At 39.7% G+C, this 17,276-nt stretch overlaps 1 protein-coding gene and 1 pseudogene across 2 annotated transcripts in view; one reads left to right on the top strand and one right to left on the bottom strand.

Moving 5' to 3' along the window:
- The window catches only part of LOC104677513 (uricase), an 89,915-nt gene that overhangs the window by 19,686 nt on the left and 52,953 nt on the right, over positions 1-17,276 (top strand). The gene's annotated exons all lie outside the window — the stretch shown is intronic.
- LOC104677493 lies at positions 15,688-16,962 on the bottom strand (annotated as a pseudogene). Its single transcript, XR_750058.2, has one exon. The product of XR_750058.2 is annotated as a 60S ribosomal protein L3 pseudogene (transcript).

Here is a 17,276-nt window from a genome sequence, read left to right as displayed (position 1 = left end):
CTTATCTAATAATATACCTGATTAAATGCTCTGCCAGAGTATTTTTCTCTCATCTCCTTTGTACCCTGAATGGAAGCATTGCATCAAAATATTTCTACAAGCATTTTAAGAGAAATAGATGAATAAGAGGAAATCTAGTTGGCACCAAAGAAACATGCATTTTATTCACTCAGGATCTAAAATGGCTGACTCATTCTTTTTAAGTAAATCTTTCTCTTTTTCCAAATGACAACAAATAATTTAACGTGTGACATTAAGCCTTTTTTTAAGTAATGAATTTTTAATAAACAAATGGAATAGCTTTCATTTTTAATAATATATTCTTCCATTATAAAGTGCAATTTGATCTATTTGATCTGTGGCTTGTTAACTCAGAGGTTAAGAGTGAGGCACTAATGAATTCAAAGAAATAAGTTTAATTCCTGTGAGGTTCAGGGTTATTCGATACTATGGCCACAGACATATCCCTAATCCTGAATAATCATCTGTCTTAAAAATTATTATCACTATCCAAATCTGAGACCACTCAATGTAATTTCAGGTAAATAAGGCAAAACTATTTCTACCATTAAGAGGCCACCAAGTCCATCTGTCCACTTGTAAGTGTTTTCAGAATCATCTTGGGATAGCTCCTTCATAATTAGAGTTTATATTTTTGGAGTACTTAGGAAAGGTATAAGTTGGGGAATTCCAGGTATTTTAAGTAAATCTTACGGGACAACTGTGGTATCATACCTGACAAAAAGCTGAAGTACCATGAAAAATATCTAGACTGGGAACTAGACATACTGTGTTTGAATCCCAACTCTTCCATTTATCAGCTTTGAGCCCTTAGACAAGTCATTTAATCTTTCCCAGCCTTGATTTCCTCATGAAAATGAGGACAGAAATACCTATCTCCCAGCTTATTGTAGGGTTTAAATGAATTAATATATGTGAATATATGTAAATGAGTTTATATATAGACTTAGCATGGTGCTTGGCACCTGGTAAGTACTTAGTAAATAGTAGCTATCTCTAGCCATCTCATCATTATTAGAACTCCTACATAAAAGGTATTATAAGAATTAAATGAATATTGAATATGGACCACATTTTTTTTTCTTTTTTTTTTTGAGATGAGTCTCCCTCTCATCCAGGCTGGAGTGCAGTGGCTCGATCTCAGCTCACTGCAACCTCTGCCTCCTGGGTAAAAGCGATTCTCCTGCCTCAGCCTCCTGAGTAGCTGAAATTACAGGCATGCACCACCTGGCTCATTTTTTGTATTTTAAGTAGAGACGGGGTTTCACCATGCTGGCCAGGCCAACTCCTGACCTCAAGTGATCCACCTACTTTGGCCTCCCAAAGTGCTGGGATTATAGGTGTGAGCCACCGTGCCCGGCCCACATTCTTTCTTGAACTGAAGGTATTTTGTTTAAATTAAATAAGCATTAAATTCATAGTAAAATGTTACAATTATCTCTTTATCCATTAATTAAAAACTCACATGACAAGTTATTGTGTGTTATGCACAAAATATTGAGGAATCACGAGATTTTTTAAAAAGTGTGAGTATGAGACTTTCACTTCTGGGTAAGATGTAGAAGTTCATGGAAGACCAACACTCTCGGTGCAACAACTTGGAGTAACCTGGATAAATGTAGTCCCAGCTACTTGGAAGGCTGAGGCAGGAGAATGGTGTGAACCCGGGAGGCGGAGCTTGCAGTGAGCCCAGATCGCACCACTGCACTCCAGCCTGGGCGACAGAGCGAGACTCGGTCTCAAAAAGAAAAAAAAAAATTATGTTTTAAAGACATCAAGTTTCTGTGGAAGCATGAACCAAAATTCCAGATAAAGTAGAATTTTTGCCAAAGTGAGCTGACACTATCTTATATTTTTTCACCAGATATATGCCGATCCTGAGTGTGGGTTGAAGGATTTGCCTACACAGAGAATCTCTGCTGGGACAAAGAAAAACCAGTATAGTTCTTGACAGTTATAAAGGGATGATGTGACAAATAGGAAGAAGGCAACTCAAACACATGGCTGATTTTCCCATAACATATTTGCTGAATTCTGGTACTGCACAGTGGGATATGAAACTAGGGCAAAAACTTTTAAAAGAGTGAAATCTATCTCTCATTGTCTTGTAATGCTTAGGAAACAGGTCCTCAGGATACCTTCCCTTGTATACACCTCCAGTTTTTTTCTTAAGACACTTGCCAAGTATAGAAGCTATGAGGGACAAAGGGCTAAAGATTTAGGCCGGAACTTCTGAAGGACAGAGCTGTGTGTCCTGCAGTCTTTCAGGGCTGAGGAGATGAAGACTCCAAGGCTCACAATCACAAACCCAGAAGGAACACACCCTAGAACAGGAGCAAATTAGAGGTAGAGCAAGTCTTAGTAAAAATGCAGCTCACACTCAGCACAATTTCTCATTGTATCAACTTCTCATGTAATCAAAATGACCAACTCCTTACCCTCTCTGCCTAACAGAGGAAAGGGAGAACCCTCTCTGATAGAAGGTAGCATTTGGAATCTTCACATTTTTTATACCCCATGTCTGACACCTAAAAAAAACTCGTAGATATGGGACAAGGCAATAAAATGTGTCCAGTAATAAAGAGAAAAGGCAGGTAATAGAAGCAGACTCATAGATGATCTAGATATTAAAGCCAATAGACAAAAACTTTAATTTAGAGCATAGGGCAGAGGCCAACAAAAGAACCAACACTTCCAATATAGAATAATAATTATTTATGATTGTGCAATGGTTTGTAGGGGGCTGTCCTCAATTGGGAGAAATTTGCCTGTTTCTCTTGTCCTTATTGAGGGAGGGGAGTTGGTAAGAATGGAGGAGAAGTGGTCCTTGGACTGTACACCAGGACCAGGCCTTGTGGCCTAGATTGTGAATGAGAGTAAATCTTCTAGAGTTCCAGAAGAGGGATGGTGAGGCAGATTGGGAGAGCTGGGTAACCAAGTCTCAAATACCAAAGAGGAGCAAAGAAGCAGAGGCAAAACATCCAGGAATCAAAGAGAACTGATGCATGAAGGTGGAGACTAAAGACATTTCCTAATTTAAAATGCAGATAAAGCAGGACATAGGAGGCAAGCTGGAGGGAATGGATTTGAAATGTTAACGAGGCACAATCAAGAGGTGGTGGTGATTGTTTAGATGAATGAATGAAGGAAAAAAAAGCCCATATGTCTCCAAAGCTGGGTTACTGGATTAATGGTTCCCAGAAAGGGGCACTCAAGGAGGAGGTGTTCTGATGAGCAGATAGGAGTCATGGTATGTTTTCAGTGTCATCCAGGCAGAGGTGTTTACTACACAGTTTTTCACACCCACATGCATGTGCATGCAGACACACACACACACACACCCCAGGTGAGAACTTTGTCAGAAATATAATATGGGTGCCTTCAAAGTGATAGTGGATAAGATTGCCCAGGGAAAATATTGCAAGTGAGAAGAGATACAATGATAGAACCTAGAGAAGTATTGACATTTAGAGTTCAGACAGAGAAAGGGAAACTTGAAAGGAGACCCCAGTAAGTCAGAGGAAGAAATAAAATAAGGTAAAGCAGAATCTCAGGGATGTGGAGGAGAGTGTGGCTTAAGAAGGGAGCACAGGCCAGTGGGCAAAGGATACAAACAAATCTTTTTTTTTTTTCTTTTAAAGCATTGGAAATTAGCAAGAGAAGAGTCATTGGAGAGGTAGTCACAAGATTGAGAGCTTTTCCTACAAGTTTGATTGTGAAGGGAAGGAGAGGCATAGGTCAGTTATAGGATAGGGTGTGGTGCTATAGAACCCAGGTAGGTTTTTTGTTTGTTTTGTTTACAAGGTGGGAGAGCCTTGGACATGTTTGTATGGTAAAGAGAAAGATCTAATAGAGAACAAGTGGCTGAAGAAGTGGGAGAAGATAAATAATGGTGTCAAGTCCTGGAAGAAGTAGGAAGATATGAGATCTATTTAATAAAATAACCAGTGGTGAGATTTGATTAAAAAGTTACTGTGTGACCATGTGCACATGTGTGAATGTATATATGTATGTATAATATACTTATATATCAATAAGAACATATAAGTAAAAATCAGTTCTTTCTGGATGGGGATTTTTAATAATGTAGTCTATCTAATATATTAAGTGGTGGTACTATTAATTGTCAACATATTATAACCTAAACTTAAATGCCAATTTTAAAATTTTATTTTAGAAAGTGATTTTTACAAAATGTTTTACGTAGTACTTTGCCTTCTTAAATGAAATATTCGGAACACAATTTGACCTTTTCTCGATGACTCACTTTGAACATCAATCATTGTTCAATTCTGTAATACTGCCATGCCCTCAGGAGCCACTAAGGTCCACAGGGCTGTTCACCCAATGCTAAATGGCTCCAGACAGCTGTGCTGTTAGAGTTCTTCTGTCTTTCCACCCGGTCATTTGTCACTTCTCTGCTTTTGTCAGTTTGCCAAGACATCCTGCTTCTTTTTCTTTTTCTGTTTTTTTTTTTTTTTTTTTTTTTGAGACAGAACTGTGCTTTGTCGTCCAAGATGGAGTATGGTGGCATGATCATGGCTCACTGTAGCCTCAATGACCTGGACTTCAGTCCTGCCTTAACCTCCCAAGTAACTGGAACTATAGGCATGCACCATCATACCCAGCTGGTTTAAATTTTTTTTTTTTTTTTTTTTTGTAGAGACAAGGTCTCACTATGTTGCCCAGGCTGGTCTTGAATTCCTGGGCTCAGACGATCCTCCCGCCTTGGCCTAAGACTTCCTGCTTCTTATGTGCTGCCTTCACTCTGTGTAAACCTACTGAGTGAGGACCTAAGAGCAGCTGCAGCCATTCCTAAAGTGCAGACACAGACATAGGGACAACTTGTTCAGCCACTCGGGGGTCTTTTTGCAAAGTCCTGATGGAAAGATGGTTGGACTGGCCTGCCTGCATTCCTCCAACTGGGCCAAGGAATGGGCTGAGGTTGGCTGCAAGTCTGATTTCTTGGATATAGGGAAACAACTGGCTTGCAGCATGTACCAGTCTCTCCTTGGTCACCAGACACTGCTCCATCTCACAGAGGTGTGTAGATAGACCTGAGTCATCAGGAGACTGGTTAAACCCTTATCTGCATATGGTGCTGAGCTACTGGATATTACAGTAAATTAGTCATGAAATCTGACCAGTGTTTTGTTTTTGTTTTTCTGATGATGGGGACAAATTATTTTGTCTGTGGCAAAAGTAGCTGGATTTTTATAGCTCCTTTTCCTGCTCTCTAGAAACCAGCTACCCCAGAGACAGATTGTCCCGTTGTTAAAATCTTTGTCTAACACCTCTGGGAGGAAACACTACCTCCCTCGCACACACATCAACGCGTGGGATTGCCATTTTCTTCCTTTGCCCCTTACCTCTCGCTCATCATTTGGCTGATCCAGAGTGGCTCAGACCAGCTCTATCTCCAAAGTCAGCAGCTCACAGCCCGCTCATGAATCAGCAATCTTTTCACCCAAAATGGAAACAAAAAGAAGCAGCCCCCTTTCCAGAAGGTTGTAGATATATGACATTGATATCAATCCATTATTTAGGATAATCACTTTAAATTATATTTCTCCTTCAATTCTGTTTTTTTTTTTTTTTTTTTAATGGAGTCTTGCTCTTTTGCCCAGGCTGGAGTGCAGTGGTGAGGTCTTGGCTCACTGCAGACTCTGCCTCCCAGGTTCACGCCATTCTCCTGCCTCAGCCTCCTGAGTAACTGGGACTACAGGCACCCGCCACCACATCCGGCTAATTTTTTGTATTTTTTAGTAGAGGCGGGGTTTCACTGTGTTAGCCAGGATGGTCTTGATCTCCTGACCTCGTGATCTGCCCACCTCAGCCTCCCTCAATTCTGTTTTAAACACCTCTCAGCCATACAGTGATAATTCAAACATAGGGGAAGCTTAACACAGTCCAAGTATATTGAAAAGGTTGTCTTCTGTGGCTAGCTCTCCTGCCAAACTACCAGAAACTTCCTGATCTTACAGGAAATGAAGAAAAACAGTGGTGAAAGGAAGATATAGGATCTTGGGATTAGATTAGGATACTGCAGACCTCGCAAACTGGTGGCTTCCCTATCTACAAAGGTAATGAAGAAGATCCTGGACTAGCTATTGAGTACACAAAGTACTTCCATTAAAGCCAAAACAAATGACCAAATATTTATTGAACACTCGACTGCCTAATACCCAGATACAAAGTCTTCCTTTGTACTAAAGCACCATGTACACTTCAGATGTTGCAGCCCAGAAACCCTGATCAGAACACACAATTTTATTCAGCGAACCTTGCCCTAAGAGGGTAGGGATGCAATATATACTACCTGTTTATCTTGTGTAAGAACCTTATACATATTATTTTTCTTAATTTTCTCCATTTTACAGGTGAGGAAATCAAGGCTTTGAGGATTTAAGAAAATTGTCTGAGGCTGTAAAGTGCCAGGACTGTGATTTAAAATTCCAAAACCCTATTCTCGTGGCATCGTGTGTGTCTGCTCTGTAAATAATTACAGCAGCACCCTTTAATCTGCTTGTTAATATTATAGCAGGAACTTTTGTTCATACTGACAGCATTTGCAAAGAACGCCTTGGATGTTTATAAGGCTTTTGGGCTTGTGTTTGTAGCTTCCTCTTCCTTGAGAGTATTTCTTCTAGTTATTTCCTCTTCATTCGTCAAGTATGAGATAAAGTAAGAAAAATATTGGTCTTGATCTATTTGTCTGTTATTGAGAAAACACTATCACCATGGAGAAAGGGAACAATTCCAATAAATAGCACTCTCAGTTCCTTTATTTCTACCAATCTCTTAGACTGATTTCTTCATGGAATTGAGTAGTTGTTAGAATGTGGTACAGACAGAGCATTTGCTTTCCCTCAACTTCTGAATTAATATGATTAATTAATATAGTTAATATTTATTGTTATTCTGCCAGTTAAAAATGGAAGGTAAAGTTTTTATGTGCTAGGCATTGAACTGTTTACATAGATTGCCTTATGCCTATTATTAACTTTCTTGTTTTTCAGTTTAGAAACTGGCTTAGAGAGGTTAAGTAATTTGTTGAAGGTCACACAGCTCGTAATTGCTCAAGGTTGACAAAGCTAGGTTTTCACCCACGCTGTGTGATTCCAGAGCTGTTATATTGTCCTCTGCTACCACCCAAATCCAACTGGGTTCTCATGGGATGTCATACTTAATTGATTCAAATAACACTAATATATTTAGCATTTTCTTCAAAGAGCTTTGCAGAAAATATGGGGAAACAACAGGAAAAAAATCAAGCAATATTAGAAATAAATTGGGCATGTGGAAAGCGAAGTAAAGAGGGACCAGTTAACAAGGAAGAGAGAGTGTAGTGGGGCTAGGGAAAGCCTGGATCTTGGACTCTAACCATCACTGCTTAAGGCAAGGAGTTGTGTGGATGCTTTAAAGCGTGTTTGGCAGAGAGTTACATGGCAAGAGTTACATGACAACACACTGTCTACAGAGTGATGAGACATTTTTCTTGTTTGGCTAACATGGGGCTTCTGAAAGCCTTTTCTAAAGAGAAGTGTCAGAAAGGGTGGAAAAAATGAGACTAGGGTATGGGCTTTTAAAGTGATTAATTCCAAAGAACTACATTCATTTGGCTGTATTCAATTTTAAAGTGATTAATTGGAAAATATGACATGTAAGTGCTGGTGAGATGGATAAGACATCATTTAAATCTCAATATGGCACTCCCTCATATATCAGGTTATAACAACTGGTCTGTATGGAGCATGATTCTAATAGGGTCATAGTCATAGGTCACAGATGCTGTCTATTTACAGTAGAGGACATCTTTTCCACCTGACCATGATGAGCCAGCTACCTGCAGGACACTGATGACAAAGCCATCTGAGTGAGAGAGTACATGCAAATTCATTTTCATTCTTACACAGGCTTGCAGATAGCCTGCTGATGTTCAATAATATGATCATTTTATGATAAATAAGCAAATATTTATTGAGCACCTACTATATATTAGGTTCTCATTATGGAAATAACTATAGATATTATTAATTTAGGCATGAAATCATGGTGTTCATCTATCTCCTCAAGAATTTTCAGAGTTAGCTCACTGAGTTTAATTCATTGCTTGATTTTAAGGTCCTACCTGCATTGCAGCCCCAGTCTACCTGTCTATCTCATTTTTCTCAATTTCCTAATCCACATTCTCTCCTTTAGTCAAGCCTAGCTCCTTATAGTCTTCTCCTCCTTGTATGATACTTAGGTCTGCCTCTGAAACTTTGCTCATGTCAGTCCTTCCTTCTAGAAATCCTTTCCCTCCCATTCCAACTGTCCAAATTCCACCCATCCTTGAAGAGCCCTCAATTTCCACCTCTTCATTAAAGACTACTTGACTGTTCTGGACTTTATTAATCATATCTCTCTGAACTGATACTATAATTATAATGTGTTTCACAATTTAGTATTTAATTATCGATTTCAGTGCTGAAAAGGACTTTAAGATTGTCCTCAATTTATGCATGAATTCCCTCTATGCAGCCCTCCCAATGAGCTTTTAGTCTATACTCATCTTGGGAGATATTGCTGTCTTTTATATTCATTAATTTAACCCATATTTACTAAAAACTACGTTTCAGGCATTACACTAGGGACTGGAGATGCAATACATATCCCCTCATAAAGATAATATTATATAGTGGTAAATGCTAAAATAAAATGAAATACTAAGTTGTGTTAGAAAGTGATTGGAGATGCTAATTTAAATAGGGTGGCCAGAAAAGGCCTCTCATAAAGAATTTCTTTAATATTGAGGGCCTCAGAAGGGGCCAGCTCTGTGCACATCTGGGAGAAAAGTTTTTTAGACAGTGAGAACAAGTGCATGACTTTGAGGTGGGATTGGATTTGGTGAGTTTGAGGAATAGGAAGAAGGACAATGGATGAAGTGTAGTGAGTGGGTAGGTGAGAAATAGAGATGTAGCTACAGAGAGAGCCCAGGGAAGATCCTGTGGAGCTCATAGGCCATGGCAAGAGATTTAGACAATATAGTTTGCACTTAATTTGAGCTGAATCTGGCTCACTAGATTTTTTATTCCTTTATCTTAGCTCTGCTTCTAGGCATCATATAGAACTAGTATAGACCCTCTTCCATAGAACAGCCTTATATACTTGAAGGCAACTATACTATCCCTAATGAGACTGTTCAGGGATAAACAATTCCATTTCTTTCTACTGTTCCTTCTGCAATCTCAGGAACTGTCCCCATTCTGGCTAATTTCTTTTACACACCACCTATATTACTCCTAAGGACAGCACCTAGACCATGAATACAGGATACAGTCAGCCTATTTCCTCACCCTTTCTAGGATATGTTTTGTTCATACAATTAAAAATTGTATTTTTTTCCTTTTTTCAGCCAATTACACTGTTTAGTCATGGTGAGTTTTCTGCCAAAACCTTTGGATAATTTTCTACATCGTCTGTTGCTAAACTATACTTCCCTTCAACCTATATCTCTGTGGTGAAGATTGTGTTTTGTTTTATTTTGTTTTGTTTAAAGGGAAGAATCTTAACATTTATTCTTATTATATTTAACATTATTTGACTTAGTCCATATGCTAGCCTTTCAAGATCCCTTGGGATGCCAATTTCATCATCTGCTGGATCTGTTATTTTTCTTACCTGCATGTCATATACAAATTTAATAAGTGTATTTTCCAAGCACAAAAATCATTTAAAATGTTTTTGGAAGAGGGCTGAGGACAGAGTCAGCTCTAAGATCTATAAGAGCAGGAACTGTTTCGTTCCTTCTTCCTTCTGTTCATTACAATGCCTGGTAAAGAGTATGTTTAAAGGATTCAATTGGAAAAAGTGCTTGGGCTCTGCTATAGTATGAATATCTTCTCCAAACCTCATGTTGACATTTAATTGTCATTGTGATGATATTAAGAAGTGGGACCTTTAAGAGGTGATTACATCCTGAGGGCTCTGCCTTCATAATTGGATTAATGTTGTTTTCACAAGAGCAGCTTAGTTATTGCAGGAGTTTGACCCTCTTTTTCTCTGTCTTGTGCTCTCTGGCCCTCTCCCATCATGTGATGCTTTTTGCCGTGTTTTGATGTGGCAAGAAGGCCCTCACCCAGTGCGGCCCCTAGATTGTGGACTTCCTAGCCTGCAGAATCATGAGCCAAATAAATATCTTTTCTTTATAAATTACTCAATCTGTGATATTCTGTTATATCTGCAGAAAATAGATCAACACAAGCTCCCTTTTAGCCATACTGATCTCTTTAGTAAATGGTTGTTCAGATACATCCTCAGATTTCTCTCCTGAAAATACTCTTTCTTTCTCTAACATATGGCTAGGCGACAAATTTTCCAAATTTTTGCCCTCTGTTTCTCTTTTATTTACAAATTTCACTTGAAGGTCAATCTTTTGCTGCCATAACTGAATGTAAGCTGTTAAAATACCCCTGCCACTTCTTGAGTGTTTTACTGCTTAGAAATTTCTTCCACCAGATACCCTAGATCATTACTCCTAACTTTGGCTCTCCAGAATCCAGGGTTATGCCCTAGAACTTCCCTGCCTGCAGAACCATGAGCTAAACAAACCCTTTTTCTTTATAAATTATCCAGCCTCAAGTATTTTGTTATAGCAACACACACACACACACACACACACACACACACACACACACACACACACACGACAAATACCATTCACCTTTACTGAGAAGAAAGAAATAAAAGAGACAAAGATTTTTTTTTTGGTATTCACAAACTACTGTTAGCTCCATTGTAATCCTGATCCACACATAAGTATAAACCATTGTTTTAACTTTAGCACTTTTTTTTTTTTTTTTTTTTTACAATCAGTAGCATTGAGGTGTTAGCCTGCATATAACTCTGTGTATAAGTTGATGCCTTTCTTTTATTTTTCCTTGTTCATTGATCTCTTTTTTCCATAATATGTACCTATTAGGTTGTATATATATATGAGTTTGTGAGAAGGTAGGCTATGTAGTTACATTGCTTTCTCTAGATTCTTCCTCCCTTTCCTCCTTATGGAGAAATAACATCGAATTTCATTTTAATCTCTTGAGCTGCATTTCCTTCAAGAGTCTTTTGCCACTGAATCACATTTTCCTCTGTAGTTCAATCGCAGACTTTTAAAACTTTAACTGTATTCAGTTTTCCTTTCCCTGATGATCATCCAGGGACAGTTTTCTCCTAGGACATCATTTTTTCTTTCTTTTTGTTTCTTTTCTTTCTTTCTTTCTTTTTTCTTTTTTTCTTTTTTTTTGACAGGGTCTCATTCTGTTGCTCAGGCTGGAGTGTAATGGTGTATCGCTCACTCTAGCCTTGATCACCTCCCAGGGCTCAGGTGATCCTCCCACCTCAGCCCCTCTAGTAGCTGGGACTACAGGTGCACGCCACCATGCCTGGCTAATTTTTGTTGTTTTATTTGTTTGATTTTGGTAAACATGGATTTTGCCATGTTTCCCAGGCTGGTCTTGATCTCCTGGGCTCAAATGATCCACCTGCCTCAGCCTCCCAAAGTGTTGGGATTACAGGCGTGAGCCACTGTGCCCAACCCATTATTTTCGTTTCACCAACAAACCTCTCCTTGTCTGTAAGACTTAAGTTCAGAGCGGAAGTTCCTCTAGTTATTTCATCTCTTTGGAAGATGACATTGTCAGTGAAGCCAAAAGTTAATCAAGAATTATACTAGCTGAATGAAATCCTTAGTAAATGTCTGAATATTTGAAGCCCCATCATTGCTCTTTCTTATTCATTCCCACCAAGTTCTTTCTGTTGCTTCCTATGAATGCATATTCTCCATCCTATGCTACAGTTGCAAATTTACTTCTTTTATAACTCATGTTCTGTATCAGTCTGTAAAACATCTGAGATTGTGAGACTATGAGATTGTTTATGACCTATGTCTTAATGATTATTTCAATTGAAATGATTTGGAACTGCAATCACAATATCATTCTTGTTTCTACATGACTTAGACAAGAATTGTTTGCTTGCAGAAAACAGGAACCTACTGAGACTAACTCGAACTTAAAATAGGGGCATTTAATGAGAGACTACAGGGGTATATCTTAGACTATATAACCAAAGAGACTAGTTCAGCTCTGCAAGGAACTCAATTGACATCTGGACAGTTGGGGATTGATTTCATTCTTTCTGTTCTCCTGTGCTTCTTGCAGTGTGTCTGCACCATTCTCCAGCTTCTGTAGCCCCACGTTTTCTGCTTTGGCATGCATATGGTAGAAAACAACCATCTTATCTCTAGTGCCCATGACCTTCAGATCAAGTGTCCAATCCCAGAAACTCAGTCTTGGTACCTCTGCTTTAAACTCTCTCCCACATCTGATTGCCTTGGCTTGGCCTATGACTTACTTTCTTTGGTGTCACAAGCCCACTGTTGATTCAGTCATTTGGAGCTGGAGAGAAAAGGGTCATTGAATACCAACAGACTGTGGAAAATTACTTTTCTAAGAAGGTGTGAGGGCAGAGCAGAAATGGTTTGGCATTTCCACATTATAACTGCCATTCTCTGTTTATTTCTGTTTTTATTTTACTTTCTCCACAATCACATTAAGTAGTTTCCAGCCAAACACAATCTTATACTTTTTTGTAAGATACACTCTCATCTTAGACTTGTCTTTCATTACAATATATTTTTTGTGTGAATATAATGAAATTATTTATTTAATTGACACATAATAATTGTACATATTCATGGAGTACAGTGTGATGTTTTGAGACATGTATATATTGTGTAATGATCAAATCATGGTAATTAGCATATTCATCACCTTAAACATTTATCATTTCTTTACTGTGAGAGCATTCAAAATCCTCTCTTCTAGCTGTTTGAAATATACAATGCATTTTTATTAGATATAGTCATTCTACTCCACAAATAGAATGCCAGAACTTACTCCTCCTAACTGTAACATTGTTCCCATTGACCAACTTCTTCCCATCTCCTCTATTCCCACATTTACCCCAGTCTCTGTTAACTACTATTGTACTATTAACTTCTATGAGATTAAGTTTTTTAGATTCCACGTATGAGTGAGATTGTGTAGTATTTGTCTTAATGTGCCTAGCTTATTTCACTTGGAAGACTGGATATCAACATGCAAAAGAATGAAATTTGACCCCTATTTCTTACTATACAAAAGTCAACTCAAAATAAAGATTTAAATGTAAGACCCAAAACTATGAAACTACTAGAAGAAAATTCAGGAGAAACACTACACGACATCAGTCTGGGCAAGGATGTTTTTACGCTAGACCTCAAAAGCATAAGCAACAAAAGCAAAAATAAACAATTGGGACTACATCAAACCAAAAAGTTTCTTTATAGCAAAGGAAACAAATCAGTAAAGTGAACAGACAGCCTGCAGAATAGGAGAAAATATTTGCAAATTATACACCTGACAAGGGATTAATATCCAGTATTTATAAGGAACTCAACTCATTAGTAAAAAACATAATCTGATTTAAAAATGGGCAAAAGACTTGAGTAGACATTTCTCCAAAGAAGACATACAGAGGGCCATGAGGTACATGAAAAAATGCAATGTCATTGTATGTCTGTTCTCATGCTGCTAGTAAAGACATACCAGAGACTGGGCAACTTATAAAGAGAAAGAGGTTTAATGGACTCACAGTTCCACTTGGCTGGGGAGACCTCATAATCATGGTAGAAGGCAAAGGACGAGCAAAGTCATGTCTCACCTGGCAGCAGGCAAGACAGTGTGTGCAGGGGAACTCCCATTTATAAAACCATCAGATCTCTTAAGACTTATTCACTATCATGAGAACAGCATGGGAAAGACCCATTCTTATGATTCTGTTACCTCCCACTGGGTCCCTCCCACAACACATGCGAATGATGGGAGCTACAGTTTAAGGTTTGGGTGGGGACACAGCCAAACCGTATCAGTCACTAACCATCAGAAAAATGCAAATCAAAACCACAGTGAGATACCATCTTTTTTTTTTTTTTTTTTTGTTAGATGGAGTTTTGCTCTTGTTGCCCAGGCTGGAGTGCAATGGCACAATCTTGGCTCACCACAACCTCTGCCTTCCAGGTTCAAGCAATTCTCCTGCCTCAGCCTCCCGAGTAGCTAGGATTATGGTGTGTGCCACCATGCCTGGCTAATTTTGTATTTTTAGTAGATACGGGGTTTCTCCATGTTGGTTAGGCTGGTCTCGAACTCTCGACCTCAGGTGATCTGCCTGCCTCAGCCTCCCAAAGTGCTGGGATTACAGGTGAGCCACCTGCGCCCAGCGATATCATCTTACCCTAGTTAGAATGGATATTATCAAAAAATGGATATTATCATATCAAAATGAATGCTGGTGAGGATGTGGAGAAAGGGAAACTCTTACACGCTGTTGGTAGGAATATAAATCAGTACAGCTATTATGGAAAACAGTATGAAAGTTCCACAAAAAATTAAAAATAGCTCTACTGTATGATTCAGCAATCCCACTACTAGGTATACATCCAAAGAAAATGAAATTAGAATGTCAAAGAGACATCTACACTCCCATGTTTATTGCAGTACTATTCACAATAGCCAAGATATGGAATCAACCTAAATGCCCATCAGTGGAAGAATGGATAAAGAAAATGTGGTATATATACACAGTGGAATACTATTCAGCTATAAAAAGGGATGAGATCCTGTCATGTGCAACAGCATGTATGAGCCTGGAGGACATTACATTAAGTGAAATAAGTCATTCTAATTTTGGAGGGGGTTTGTTTTTGTTTCTGTTTTGAGACGGTCTTGCTCTGTCACCTAGGCTGGAGTGCAGTGGTGTGATCATAGCGCACTGCAGCCTCAAACACCTCGGCTCAAGGGATCCTCCTACCTCAGCCTCCAGAGTAGCTAGGACTACAGGCACTCACCGCCATGCCTGGTTAATTTCATTCCAGTATTTAAAATCATGATTTAGAACTTAAATTTCTTTCATTAATATCTCCCATATTCTCCTCTTTTTCCTAAAGGGAATCAATAAAATTATCCCCTATTTTCTAAAATGTATCAGTTTCCCTCCAATGTTATTATTCCCAAAGATAACTTCTTCAGTCTCCCTGCAAATATCAGCATGACTGGGTAGCAGTCCTGGGCATATGCCTGAGAAAGATTAGCCCTCTTTGGTTTATTGTGGTTGTCTTTAGGTTCTATAACAAGGAATTACCATCACCAAGATATACCAACACCCCTCCCACAGTAAGTATTAGGTATTCTTGAACTACCAGGACTGTTCAATTCCTTTCCAGCATTTTTTTCTTCCTCAAGGACGGTCTGGCCACTTTCCATTTCCCCTTCAGCAGGAATCACATCCGTAATGTGTGTCTCCAGTGGGCCAGCATGTTTTTTTTCTTTGTTACATTCCTACACTCTTAATTATGTGAATCTAATTTTGATTCTCCTCTCCTTCAGATTCAGGGGAGAAGGCTCCTACCTATTATGTATTTTTAGTCCAATAGAATTTCTTCACTTTTGCTTTTTTTCTCCTTTTCATTAATCTCTCTCTTTACCATTGGATCAAGTTTTGGCCCTCTTAACTTTTTTTTTTTTTTTTTTTTGTCAGTGGAAAATAACTTTTATTGAGACCCCACCAGCTGCAAAATCTACTCCTGGCATTAAGCTCCTTCTTCCTTTGCAATTCAGTCTTTCTTGAGTGGTCCCATGAATGCTTTCTTCTCTTCCATGGTCTGGAAGCGGCCATGGCCAAACTTGGATGTGGTGTCAATGAACTTAAGGTCAGTCTTCTCCAGAGCCCGCTGCTTCGTCTGCACCAGCAAGGACTTGCGGAGGGTGAGCCCCGCTTATTGGTTCCCACCACACAGCCTTTCAGCATAACAAAGTCATTGGTCACTTCACCATAGTGGACAAAGCCACCCAGAGGGTTGATGCTCTTGTCAGACAGGTCATAGTCAGTGGAGGCATTGTTCTTGATCAGCTTGCCGTCCTTGATAAGGTAGCCCTGGCCAATCTTATAGATCTTCTTATTGATCTCAGTGCAGTGATGGTAGCTTTTCTGCCCAGCACGTGCCACAGAGAAGGCCACATGAGCAGGATGCCATGCCCCAATACAGGCCACCTTGTGCAGGCCCCGGTGGGTCTTGCGGGGCAGCTTCTTGGTGTGCCAACGACTGGTGACCCCTTTGTAGCCTTTGCCCTTGGTCACCCCGATGATGTCGATCATCTCATCCTGCCCAAACACTTGGTTCATAGGTACCTGCCGCTCGAGCCTCTCGCGGGCCCAGTCCAGCTTCTCGGCCACGGTGCCTCCCTTCACCTGGATCTCCATCAGGTGGGCCTTCTTCTGGCGCAGAGGAAGCAGGCGCATCTGGGTGTGGGCAATGACACGGATGACTTGGCAGTACTTCTTCATGCTGCTGAAGTCCTTCTCCAGCTGCTTCTTGCCATCGTCATCCTGCCATTTCTTGCAGTACTTGGTAAAGGCCTTCTTCTTAGATTTATGCCAGTTCTTATAAAAACGCCTCTTGCATTCATCACTGATGTGCTCAGCAAAGACAGTCTTGAAGGTCCGGAGGCCTCGAGGGGTTTCCACGTAGCCCACAATGCCCACAACCACCATGGGTGGCGTCTCCACAATGGTTACAGCCTCCACCACCTCCTTCTTGTTCACCTTAGATCCTGGCCTGTCGACTTCCCGCACGATGTGGGTCATGCCAGCCTTGTATCCCAGGAAGGCTGTGAGGTGGACCGGCTTAGACGGATCATCCTTAGGGAAGCTCTTAACCTTCCCGTGATGCCTGCTGCTGCGCTTCCGGGGCAGGAAGCTGAGGGACCCATGTCTGGGAGCGGAGAACTTTCTGTGAGACATCACGCCGTCAAATCCTGCCGGTAGAGCAGCCCTCTTTACTTTTAAAGTCAGGATCTTGTACTTTAAAATTTTTCTTTTATGTTATTTGGATTACTTATGCTTTTTTGGCCTCAGATACTCTCTCAGAGGCCAAATAATTTTTTTCAGGCCTCTTTATATTTGCAAGCATGTTAGTTAGCTAGATAGCATACAACATAGTTTATGCTTGCTCTTGACAGGAAACAAAGTTAGTTTTTTCTGTTTGTCATTGAACTAGTGCCATGAAGTTTGGTTGGTATTGAGATATCAAGATCGATAGCCTCAGAGGTAAGATGGACCTCTATGATACTAGGCAAGTTACTAAAACTATGTAGGCCTTAGTTTCCTTGTCAGTAAAA

Source organism: Rhinopithecus roxellana, chromosome 12 (assembly GCF_007565055.1).
Source record: "Rhinopithecus roxellana isolate Shanxi Qingling chromosome 12, ASM756505v1, whole genome shotgun sequence".
Lineage (NCBI taxonomy): Eukaryota > Metazoa > Chordata > Mammalia > Primates > Cercopithecidae > Rhinopithecus > Rhinopithecus roxellana.
Note: the sequence above shows the minus strand (reverse complement) of the source record. Positions and strands in the feature narration are given on the sequence as shown.